The sequence below is a fragment of the Cibotium barometz genome, chromosome 51 (genome assembly GCF_041138505.1).
Source record: "Cibotium barometz isolate CiBa-2024 chromosome 51, ASM4113850v1, whole genome shotgun sequence".
Taxonomy (NCBI): Eukaryota; Viridiplantae; Streptophyta; class Polypodiopsida; order Cyatheales; family Cibotiaceae; genus Cibotium; species Cibotium barometz.
Window position 1 is genome coordinate 28,251,908 of NC_141096.1, and position 12,562 is coordinate 28,264,469.

Genomic DNA, 12,562 nt, shown 5'->3' on the forward strand with positions numbered 1-12,562 from the left:
ATTTGTTGTAGGAAAGGGTAACAGGTCGCCCCCAGCATCTCAGGAGAATAGGTACCACAAGCACCACAACAAAGTGGACACTTGTTGGGAGTGGCTCAAAAGTACATGTCCCCACATATCTCACCCATTCTACCCTCATTTTTTTTTTGCACACAGTACGCTCGGTGATACGTACTGCTATGAACCTCGCTATGTACATGGCTATAAGTGTTGTTGTAAGCCCGACTATAAGCATGATTATGAGTGCAATTATTTGCATGACTATAGATGCGTGCTAGTTATCGTGCATATAGCTATGTGAGTCTTTTTCATTTTTAGATCCTTTGAAATTTCCACTCTTCAATGCGGCTGTACTCTTTGTTTGTTGTAGTGTAACGCCACCCCAACCAAATTTAACGAGACCTTTTGTCACATCTATTACCATCACACCACCACCTATTAAACCCACATCACACCACAACCTATTAAACCCACATCACCACCTATTACACCCATACCACCAACCTTGGAGTAGCACATCTCGATCCTCATCCAAAACTTCCCACACGTCCTCCGAGGGAAGAACTAATAAACCTAATTCGGCCTTATAAGAGTCCCTTACCATCCTTATGACTTGATGTCAACATTCCTATAGTGCCATAGTGTTCTTCATCGCATCTAACTCATCATCAAGGTAAATGGAAAAGTTGTTTTCAAAAGGCATACATCACCCTTCAAACAAGGAGGAGGGCATTCATGGGAAGCAAGTAGAGGACGTACAACTAACTTCTATATTTGTACCCCCAAATACTATTTTGTTCCTTGACAACTTAAGATGGGATGATATTCTCATCCAAAATCAGTAGAAATAATACCAATAAATGTTTGAACCAAAATAATGATAATATTTTTTAGGCTCTAATTTTTTTCCTTTTTTTCTACTCTCCTTAGAAACCTCGATAAATAAGCCTCGTTGGACCTAGGACAACCTCTTGTAGAAACCTCTTCTAACTAAGGACTCGAAATAAGCCTCCGAGGGGGGACAACACTATTCAAAATCTTGGTAACCCAAGTATAATTAGATATAATCTCGATGGATTCACTTAAGAATATGTAAGTCTGCTATACATACGATCATTAGGAGAGGTTTTTCAAACCAAGATTGTGAGGAAAATTCATAGAAATCTATTTACATAAGGTGGTTTTAAATGGCATTTTGAAAAAAAAAACCTTGTAAGTTTAGAGTGAAAAGGGATCATTTTTTAAAGTCAAAATTCACAAAAAATGTATTTTTTAATACCCTTTAAACTCATGTTGTATTAATGTAGGTCTTCCTAAAAGTACACCCCCGAAGGATAAACTCTTTTTTCATAAAGAACACCTACTTAACTACTTTAGCCTTTAGGATCTCATCTTAAAAACCATACTAGAAGGTCAATTCTAGGAGGCCCTAGGACCAATGAGGTGATAGCACAAGTGGTAAAGGTGTTTATCTAGGATGAGAAGGTCCTAGGCTCAAAACCCGTAGAGGAGCTTCCTTGGCGGCATTGCCAATGGGCTGATAAGAGCACCAGCGAGCAGGCACCTATGGATGATAAAAATGATAACTATAAAAGGATGTTAGGCGTAAGCCCAATAGGGAAAAAACACACACAAGACAAACACATTTTACCCTTAGATAAGGTACCATACTTAGGTGTCATTTCAGAGGGAGGAAACGAGGTTTAAATTATGTCCCATAAAAACAACCCCCCCCCCAAAAAAAGAAATGCAGGCTTGTTTTGTGTAAACAAAGCCATCATCCACGAGAGCAGTGGGTACGTGGCGCGAAAGTGGAGTCTAACAACACCACTTTCCGCGCGTGAGATTGAAAAGAACTAGTCCAGAGAAGCGTAAGCCTGATTCAAAGAGGCGGGAGGCACCATTTTTTCTATTTTCTCTCACAGATTTCAACTAAATTAATCTACATTTTTCTATTTTTCTTGTGCGCTAACCATTAAGCCTTGCTCTTATGAATGTTTGGGGTTGGCGGTGATCTCTGCATGACGTTTGATTCTAACAGTCTCATTGATATGCATAACGATCTTCGGCACTGCTATGACGTTTGATTCTAACAGTATGTGTGTGTGCCATGGGTGCGTGCGCGCATTTGGAAATAGTCTCATTGATATGCATAATGATTTGCAGTGCACTGTAATATATATTTTGAGAGAAACATGCGGCATTCAGAAAACTACGATTCTTTCGAACAAGGGTTGACAAATACGATTCTTATGAACCCGCGGCACTATCGACGCAATACGCTAAGATAGATTAAAGTATGGGAGGGAGAATAAATAAAATACTCTATTCAACCCTCAAGTGAATATGCATTCACAACGCTTTGTAGTTTTGTATTAAATATAAGAGAATAGTGTTCAAAAGATTAAAGACTGGAGCAAGCTTAAGAAATCCATGTGCCTTGTATTTGTTGACATACACATGTATGCATGGTAAAGCGAGCTTAATACAACGTAGGGGTCTTTAAGGGAAAAAAGAGAACCTCAGTGCACGACACTATCATCCGATTCCTCGTCCTTGTCACTTGCTTCACACTGATAATCTGGATCCTCCTCTTCTTCTTCCCCTTCATCTTGGATACATGCCATGAAGCGTAAGGTAAGCAAGAACATTAAAATATAATTAGAGGTAGAAAAAAGGATGGTTTAGACAACACATTACCTCATCAGCTTGAGTCCCTACACCTTGCATACGCATCCACGCCCACAACTGTAGACAAGGGACTCTATACCCATAGTCGTATTCCTCCTTTGTTGGGTGTTGTCGAACAACCTCCCTCTACAAAAAACAATTAAGAAAATATACAATTATTTGAATAAAACAATATAGTACAAAACGAAATGAAAGGAGAGAAGAAATGATACTTTTATGAAACGAGCAAGAAAGGAGGATTTTTTGCCAAAGCCAAAGTACAAAGCCCCTCGTTTCCATAGTCGGGAAGCACTTGTTGCTGCTTGTTGTTGAAAAGCACCTGGGTGCTTTATGAGGAAACTGCGTGCATGCCTCCACCCCTCGACCGTACACAAGCTAGGCTTCTCCAAATTATTTCTCACTACTCTCTTGATATTTGCTCTCATATTAGAGAGGAAAAGCTTGATGCGCCGCTTCATGCACTCCTTAGAGATGCACAAACTCGCATGTGGCATGGGAAACTCTGACTTAAGCACATAAATAAAAACATATTCCTTAGAAAATTCATCTTGTGCTTTCCACTTTTTGAAGGAGTTCATGAACTCCAGGTTCACAAGTACACATGAATACGATTCATGACTTGCTTTCCTATTGCATCTATCACGAGGGCACCATCCACCTCCACGGTGTATGGTAGGAGGCGTGGATCGAACGATGAAATGGGTCTCCTAGGGGCTGGGTCATAATGTGTAGATGATGAGCCCCCCTGTTCCCTGTTGGGGAGATGTATCAGGAGACCTAGTGCTGCTTTTGCCAAAGCAAAAGCAACCATCTCTGTCCCCTGCTAGCACATCTACTACCCCCCCTAGACTCCCTACTACGTCACCATCATGGTGGTGAAGATGGGTGTGAGAGAGCGGGGATGGATCTAGTAGAGGAAGGTGGTGTAGCTCATCACAACCATACCATGATGGGCCTGCACCACTCGGCCCCACACCTATCAAAGGCGTGGTCTGCCCCGATTGAGCAAGTGGGGTAGATTGCCCTCATGGCATCGACTGGCTATAAGTGGGGTAGTTAGTCCACATGGCGTCGGCTGGACCGAGTGCAAGCTTGCGTCTGCATATAAGATTAAAATATAAGACAAATAGAATGCATAAAAGATTAACTTTGTGTATGTGAAAAGGTTTGATGGAGCCATACATGTGTCTGTGTAGACTACAACCAAGCTTGCTGCCCATATGGTTCATTAATAATGGATAGGAGATTGGTCACATCAGGATCTTTTGATGGGTGGATCGACATTGCTGCTACATACATGCATAGGCAACAAAACACGATTGCTCTAACCCAAGCCATACTTAAACTTGAGACAAAGAATACAACGTGTGATATTAGAACATTGTTAAGACCTCCTACAATACTACTTAGACAAGTAGGGTGGACAGTGTCCCTTTAGGATGATAGCTTTTGAGGACTTTCCACACGCTTCCCACTATTAAAGCCAAAGGCAACTCCTCTTTTGCAAGAGAAGGATAGTGAGAAGAATTCTCCCCGTCCACTATAACCACCTACTCGCGGCGGCGGCGGCGGATAACCACTCCTAACCTGACATAAGCATCATTCTAGATGGCATATAACAATGCCCCATATCTCTATGCATAAGCCCATTGCCTAAACCCGGCACCCAAGGGTGTAATAAACATGAAGTTGAATGAATAAGGCCACTTACCTCACATATGTCAAGCCAACCAAGAGAAAACAACAACACAAGATTAGACAAAATATACAACCTATGATATTAGGACATTGTTAGGACCTCCCACAATACTACTTAGACAAGGAGGGTGGACAGTGCCCTTTTCGGATGATAGCATCTAGGGAATTTCCATACGCTCCCAACTATTAAAGCCAAAGGAAACTTCTCTTTTGCAAGAGAGAAGGATAGTGAGAAGATCGAGGGCTCCCCCCCCACTATAACCACCTACTTGCAGATTACCACTCCTAACTTGACATAAGCAACATTCTAGATGGCATGTGATAATGCCCCATATCTCTATACATATGCCGTATGCAGATGGCATATACATAAGGCCGTATGCATAAGCCGTATGCATATGGCATACAGTCTATGGATAAGGCCTATGCATATGACATATGGCCTATACATAGGCCGTATGCATAAGTTGTATGCCATATGCATAGCCCATATGCATATGGCATGTAATACATCTTCAAAACATCTTCTTGGAACATTTTGTTTAATACATTCAAGTCAGGTAATACATCAAAAAGCATATAGATGCAAAATAAAACCTTGTATATGTTGGAAGATGTTGGAAGAAGAGGGAGAGAGGGCAAGAAGAGCGGAAGAGAGACAACAGACGCCAGATGTGCAAACCCCAAAAGTGTATAGAGTCATACATGAGGTACGCATATATAGAGGGGACGTATGGCTTGTGGAGCTATATATAGCATCATCCTATATATATCTCAAACGCCCCTACCCAAATGAGTGTCCCTAACTGTGGATGAAAAATTTCTTTGGGGTAAAAGGGAAAAACCCATAGCTCTATATATATCTACCGTTTTAACTTTAAAATTACATTTTTGTTTGTAGGAGCTACATCACTCCATTATAGATAGGAATGCCATGAATAAAGGAGTTACATCACTCCACGAGATATGATGCAACAATATCTTGTGTGCAAATGTACAAAAAATTGTTACTAGAAATATCATGCGTTGATCGCATACTGTCCTTCTGAATATTGGATATGGTTTGTCCTCCGTTCATTGCGTAGATAGTACCCCACCATGATAGCTCACAATTCCAAGTCGATTGCGTAGGATAGTACTCCACCATAATGGATATGGTATGTCCTCCGTTCATTGCGTAGATAGTATCCCACCATGATAGCTCACAATTCCAAGTCGATCACGTAGGATAGTACTCCACCATAATAGGAAGTAGATATGGTTTGTCCTCCGTTCATTACGTAGATAGTATCCCACCATGATAGCTTGCAATTCCAAGTTGATCGCGTAGGATAGTACTCCACCATTATAGGAAGCATGCCTAACCTTATACATGGGCGGAATAAGAAATACCAAAGCATGCCTGGCCTCATACATGGGTGGAATAACAAATACCAAAGCATGCCTCGCCTCATACATGGGTGGAATAAGACATGCCAAAGCATGCCTTGCCTCATACATGGGCGGATTAAGAAATGCCAAAGCATGCCTCACCTCATACATGGGCGAAAAAAGAAATGCCAAAGCATGCCTCCCCTCATACATGGACGGAATAAGAAATATAGCAAAGCATGCCTCACCTCATAGACGGGCGGAGTTAGAAATGCCAAAGCATGCCTCGCCTCATACATGGGCGGAACAAGAAATACCAAAGCATGACTTGCCTCATACATGGGTGGAATAAGAAATGCCAAAGCATGCCTCGCCTCATACATGGGCGGAATAACAAATACCAAAACATGCCTCGCCTCATATGTGGGCGGAATAAGAAATACCAAAAATGCCTCACCTCATACCTCATGCAAGGCAAAATATTATAGAAACAAAGCATCTCTCTTGATATCCTGCATGTTAATGAATGATGAAGCAAAAACCACAAGTGATCGTGAAGAAGACCCAAAACATTGTCTAGCAAGCTGCTCAATAAGAACCTGCATGCACTCAAAATGATAGTGGATGTAAAGTGGCCTGCATGCATTTCATTGTATTTCTCCAGGTACTTACTCAATCATGTAAATATAGAAAGTAGATGTGCTCATCCTAAACACAACAATAATACATAACAATTGTGAAGCTCTTTTCCATAGTAGGAGTCTACGCTTAGAGCAACGCTAAGACAAACTTGTTAGCAAAATATGAAGGAGTATTAGTAAGAAAAGTGAAACGAATAAATAAAACGTTATGATGAGTAATAAAGGCAATATTGATGAAAAACCTGCATACACTGCATTTGATTCATCCAAGAATTTAAGCAAATTTGCATACATTTCATAGCATAAAGTGATATCAGACCCGCATGTGCTCAGGAGCATAACATAAGGTCCTATGGAGTAAATAAATTTACCTCTTAATATTGAAGATGAAATGTTCATAAGTACCATGACCTTGGATCTTTGAATTCCAACTAGGAGTGAGGTACATGATTTCTCCCAGAAGTCATTATGTATTGAGGTGATGTATTGAAGGTATGCTTATTCTTTTTTTTTTTCTCCATGGATTAAGCAATGCATCATGAGTATGTTTGTTCTTTGTTGGACCACCTTATTGTTGACATCACATTCTTTATGATTCTGTCTAGACAATGTATATAAGTTGATCCCACAATGTGTATATATATATATATATGGAAATGCTATGGAAGACTCCCTTTTTTTTTTGTTTCTCTTTCCTTATCCTCTCTTCATAATGGGATCACTTGTTGCTAGTGCCATTGGTGTGCTTGATATGCAAGGGCAATTCGTGGATGTGTTTTTTTTTAATTGTCTACCTCTCGAATTATCTTCTCCCTTAAAATTATATGAACGTGAATTCCTCTTGTTGTGACGTACTACTGTGACACGAAGTTGGGGTTTGGACTTTGGTCACTTCTCAGAATCAAAACACACTTGTATGAAACCTCACAGCCTCCTCACCTCCCTTTCTCTCCCTAGGTTAAGATAAAGATATACACATCAAAGGTGAGATCATAATTCATGGAAAGAAATATGAAAGGCTCAGGAGAAGCAAGAATTTCTGCCAGTCTTGCAGCTCCAAACAAGAGGGCGATTCTTTGTTGAAAGAGAATCTTCCGACTCAGGATTATGTGAACGGAAACATACGGGGAATATTGGTAAGGTTCATCCGTTCGAATTGGGCAATTTGGTCGGAACATATTAAAGCAAATGAATATAGCAATCACTTACAAGATGATAAGACACATGGGGTTTGCCTTTTGATAAGAGATTAGGAGGAATTAATCATGATTAAGAAGAAAGAATGGCCAAAAAGCTATAAAAATAGAGATTCACAGAGAATTGCAATTTCAAATCCATATAGGTTGTGTAAGAGAGGATTATAAATGCGTAGAGCTTGAAGAGAGCTTCGCGTCTATATAAAGACTTTCAAAAACAGGCAACCGAGCGAAAAGTTATGAGCATTTTACTGCAAGACCATAAAACTGCCAAAATTCTATAAAAACAGAGACACACGGAGAATTGCAGTTTTAAATCCATATAGGCTGTGCAAGAGAAGATTAGATAGATGCGTAGAGCTTGAAGAGAGCTTGGCGCCTATATAAAAACTTTCAAAAACGGACAACCGAGCGAAAAGTTATGGGCATTTTACTACAAGACTATAAAACTGCCAAAATTCGCCTAAAAATTAGCAACTTTGGGAGAAATTCTGATCATCAATGAAGTAAGGGAAAGAGTGGAAAGAGCATAGAAAGAGCTTCCTAGCCATATGATCAATTTAAGAAACTAACACCCGAGTGATGAATAATTGCCAGTTGAAATTTGGGTATTGGACCACAAAAACTGCACTTCTCTCTCTTGGTATGAAACCTCAATTTTCACATAGCCTCTTGCCTTTCATCTCCTTCATGATTCAAGCTAGAGGGTAAGGGTTAACATTGCTCAGCGGACAATCGTAAAGATTTACCTATGGTCCCCAAAGTCTTTCCACATGCTCATTACCGCTAAAACCATTGGTACCTCCAAAGGAGGGCGACAATAAGGCAAGGGCTACCTTGAGAAGTTACAGGCCCACCAAGATAATAACTCCTTATCCCACTTATCATGAATCATCAAAGAGGTCCAAAATTGGGTTAAGCATGAGGAGGTAATGCTAAATGAGATATTCACTTGTAAAGAGAGTGTTTGAATAAGGGTTTGAAAGATAAGAGAATAGCAATGACACAAAATGCTCAATTGAGGAGGCTCATTCCTTGATTTGAAAGGGAGAGGAGGGCTCCTTTTATAGGTGGAGAATCACCCTCTCTTCCATTGTTACAAATTTTAACATAAAAATCTTCAACCCTTCAGTGACATAAGGGTAGATGTCACCATCAATTGTCCTCTTAGGCTAAGTCTTCTATTAATTATTAAATTGAAAACTTTTTGACTTTGAGAGTGTGATGAGATAATAGCCAAGCCTAAGTGGCATGTAGGTGGAGATCCCACTTACACCTGGCGGAATTCTCCTCTTCCATGTAGGCATTCTAGAAGAATCTTTCCCAATTATGCACCTACACACACTCCTCCACATGCCTTCCACACTCCCCAACTTGTAGCCTTATGGTGAATACCATATTAATAATACAATAAAAATCCATGTGAGCATGAAGGCCCACTTTTATTTTCCACATCACTAGCCTATCTACTATACCAAAGTATTTATCAAGCATACTTGTGGCATTTACAATGTGTGCACCCTAAATCAAGTAAAACCATTATATTTGAAGATAGAATGCTGTTATCGGGGTAGCCGCCAAGCCGCCGTATCACCACACCGTTATTCCATTGTGGGCGCCGCAATCTTCTTGGACAAGCTTCCACCTTATCACCATTGTGAAACCATCAAAATATGCACAAAATTGACAATGAAAGATATCAATTTTTCACGTCACATCTTTTCCCCCAGCAGATCCTCCATGCTTGTCTGGGGGGGTCTGCTGGCCATGGTGCTCGAGGGTAGAATATCTTTATCCGGTACTCATTGGCACATCCGAGAACCTCCTGGCCACTTGCATCCTCTAGAAGATAGGTGTTATTTTTGAACTTTTGCTTTATCCTGAAGGGGCCTTCCCATCGTCGAAGAAGCTTCTTATCTAGCCGTTTCTCCACACGGCCATCATACCTCATGACTAAGCTTCCTTGCTTGAGTTCTGGATTCTTCTTCTTCTTTTTGAGAGTGTCATGCCTTGCCTTACGTCGTTGTTGTGCAGCCTCCAAATTTTGAAGTGCCTGAAGTCGCCTCTCATCCAAGATCTCCAGTTGTGCTAAGCGTTGGGCATGTGTTTCTTCTTCATTATTTAAGCGTGAAAAAGATGTGCGAAGGCTTGTGATTTCCAATTCTATTGGCAAAATAGCCTCCATTCCATAAACTAACTGAAAAGGTGTGAAACCAAGAGAGAGTTTCTGAGTTGCCCTATAGGCCCATAGGACCTCTGGCAAATGCACATCTCACTTTCTCTTCATAGTATCCACTAGCTTAGACAAAGATCCACAAAGCAGTCCATTAGTTTTTTCTACTAAACCATTACATTGGGGATAATAGGGAGTTGACATAGCATGCTTTATTTTTAATTTCTGCACCAAAGCTTCAATCAAGTCATTCCTGAAAGACCTCCCCCCATCCGTAAGGATTTCTAATGGACATCCAAATCAGGCACATATGTATTCCCTGAGAAAGGACGCCACAGCCACTGCTTTATTATTGACCATTGCCTTTGCTTCTGCCCACCTTGTTGCATAATTTGTGGCCACCAATATGCAATACTTCCCATGTGAGGAACGAGGAAGTGGGCCCACAAAATCTAATCCCCACCTTTCAAATGGACCATATGCTGGGATAGGGTTTAAGGGTCCGGGAAACCAATTGCTTATGCCCATATGCTTGGCATACTTCACAGCTTCTGCACCACTCATGGACATCTTTGCTGAGTCGAGGCTAATAATACCCTGTGTTAAGGATCCTCCGAGTTGTGCTGGCTGAGGCAAAGTGACCTGAACATTCATGACATAATTCCATAATCCTTTTAGACTCCTCTAGGCTCACCACCCTCCTAAGAATCTTATCCTTACCTTGCTTGTAAAGAACATCCCCTAGAATTGTATAAGGATGAGCTTTCCTGGTAAGCCTTTGCTTTTGTTGAGGATTCAATCCAGGAGGGAAGTATCCTGTATCTAAATAGTATTGAACATCTTGGAGCTCAGGCCAACCTGTATCCATTAATGCAAGAGTAGCTACTTTGAAAGAAGCCAAGGTTTTAGTAGCCAATTCATCAGCCTTTTGATTATCCTTCCTGTTAACATGCACAAATTTACAAAACCCAAAAGCTTCTGTTAACTCCATTGCCCTTTTATACAATTCTTGGAGATTAGGACTCCTTGCCTTATATTCCCCTTTCATTTGTCGGATGACCAATCGTGAATCCCCTTTAACCTCTACCTCTTCAATTCCATCTTTTATGCAATCTTCTAATCCCCAAATTAATGCATTGTACTCAGCCACATTATTTGATATAGCCTTTGGAAATTCCCTACCCTTGGCCCATACCTCTTTTCCTTCTGGATCAAATAAAACTATCCCCCCAGCCCCACATTGCCTGGAAGGGCTAAAGGCTCCATCAAAATGCATAGTGAAAGCAATTGGTGGTGTCTCCAAATCTTCATACACTTCTTCCTTTGCTCCTATTTCTTCTTCCTTCCTGTGGTAAGCAAATCTGCAAGAGAGGCCCTAGTGGTGTTTTCTGTAATAAAAGTGAAAGAGAATTCTTGAAGCTCACAAATCCACTTTGCAAACTTCCCTCCTACACGATTGGGTTTACGGACCAAGAATTGTAAAGAAGGTTGAGATGTGAGGAAGAAAAAAGGGCGAGGTAACAAGTATGACCTGAACATCTTTACTGCAAAAACAAGCGACAAACCACCTTTCTCCATTTCACCATACCTCTCCTCGGCATCAGTGAGTTGTCGGCTTGCATAATACACTGGTTGCATACGCCCTTGCTCTCCCTTTTGCAAGAGTATAGCACCCACTGAATGTGATGAGACACTTGGGTTCACATAAAAGTCCTCCGAACCCCATGAGAAATTTCCCAAGTGCCCATGAATGATAAGTAGGAAAATTAGCCAAAGAAGGGAATTGTGCTAACAGATATGAAGAAAATAGTCAAGAAGGGAATTGGTTGGGTGTCCATAAATATGTAGCCACAAACAATAGCTAAGCATGTTGATGAAAGTTCACCTTATTATAAGAGAATATTTATTATAATTTTCTAAACAAGATAATTTGGTCTAAGTAATTTGTCAACTTGATTATGTCACACCGTAGGTAAAAGAGGATTGCATAGTACAAGATTAGGTTGTGGTGTGGTGACAAATGGTTAAGTCCATTGATGCATCATTTCATTTATATCCACGTGAAACATACCCTTGTAAGAAGAGACACATCTAGTGTAAAATTAAACGTACGTAAGTATGATATAATAAAATCTTATGGTTACAATTTACTTGTTCACAATGGTGAGGTAGCACAAATGCTTCCCTCTTGGTTTGCCAAAATGTTGTGGAATTATTCGACATAAATCCACTTGGATGCCTTTTCACCGTTGCTTGAGTGCCTCCACACACATCCTTGAAACACCCTCCTGAACCGCTAAAGAATCTCTCTTGCAAATATGTAGTCCCAAATATTTGATGCTACATTTTTTTATGATGTGCATTGAATTTAAAAGATGATTGATTCTTAGCTTTGTCTAATATGGGAGATGAAAGAAGATTGAGTACCTTATCATTCTCGATGTTGGTCTTTGGGACAATCCTCTCCACAATACTTTCCAATCTCCTACTCTTAGAGGATGTTGGGGGAGTCCTTTTGTATATGTATGAAACTTCTCATATGATCAATTGGAAACAATCGGTGATGGTCTTCGTACACGACCCTCTTGAGATGCATAGTCCATGATGTAACAAGTGACGAGCCACAAATAGGAGAAGCATTGTGTGACCAAATGTTGTGAGTCCTATTATGAACAATGCACAAATAAAATATATTTAGATACATCTAAATGGAAGATGATTGAGAATAGAAAACATACTGGAGCACTCTCCATATTTCGGAAAGTTATGCATTATCCACATTAAAATTGCCT